The 492-nt window shown below is 55.3% G+C and overlaps 1 protein-coding gene across 1 annotated transcript in view; it reads left to right on the forward strand.

The window, feature by feature from the left end:
* DYNC2H1 (dynein, cytoplasmic 2, heavy chain 1) overlaps positions 1-492 on the forward strand; it is a gene marked incomplete at both ends in the record, with an annotated part of 90695 nt that overhangs the window by 78707 nt on the left and 11496 nt on the right. The gene's annotated exons all lie outside the window — the stretch shown is intronic.

Consider the following 492-nt stretch of genomic DNA (forward strand, 5'->3'; position numbering starts at 1 on the left):
ACTTCCCCAGCCTGTCTTCATAGGAGAGGTGCTCCAGCCCTTGAATGATCTTTGTGGCCTCCTCTGGACTCTCTCCAACAGGTCGATGTGCTTCCTATGCTGAGGACTCCAGAGCTGAAGGCAGGACTGCAAGGGGGGGGTCTCACCAGAGCAAAGCAGAGGGACAGAATCCCCTCCCTCGACCTGCTGGTCACGCTCCTTTGGAAGCAGCCCACGGTACGGTTGGCTTTCTGGGCTACCAGCACACATTGCTGGGTCATGTTGAGCTTCTTGTCAACCAAAACCCCCAAGTTGTTCTCCTCAGAGCTGCTCTCAATCCATTCTCCACCCAGCCTGTATTTGTGCTTGGCATTGCCCCAACTCAGGTGCAGGACCTTGCACTTGGTGTTGTTGAACTTCATGAGTTTTGTGTAGGCCCACCTCTCAAGCCTGTCCAGGTCCCTCTGGATGGCATCCCTTCCCTCCAGCGTGTTGACTGCACCACACAGCTTA

The sequence above is a fragment of the Cariama cristata genome, unplaced genomic scaffold, assembly GCF_000690535.1.
Source record: "Cariama cristata isolate BGI_N322 unplaced genomic scaffold, ASM69053v1 scaffold2891, whole genome shotgun sequence".
Classification (NCBI taxonomy): Eukaryota; Metazoa; Chordata; class Aves; order Cariamiformes; family Cariamidae; genus Cariama; species Cariama cristata.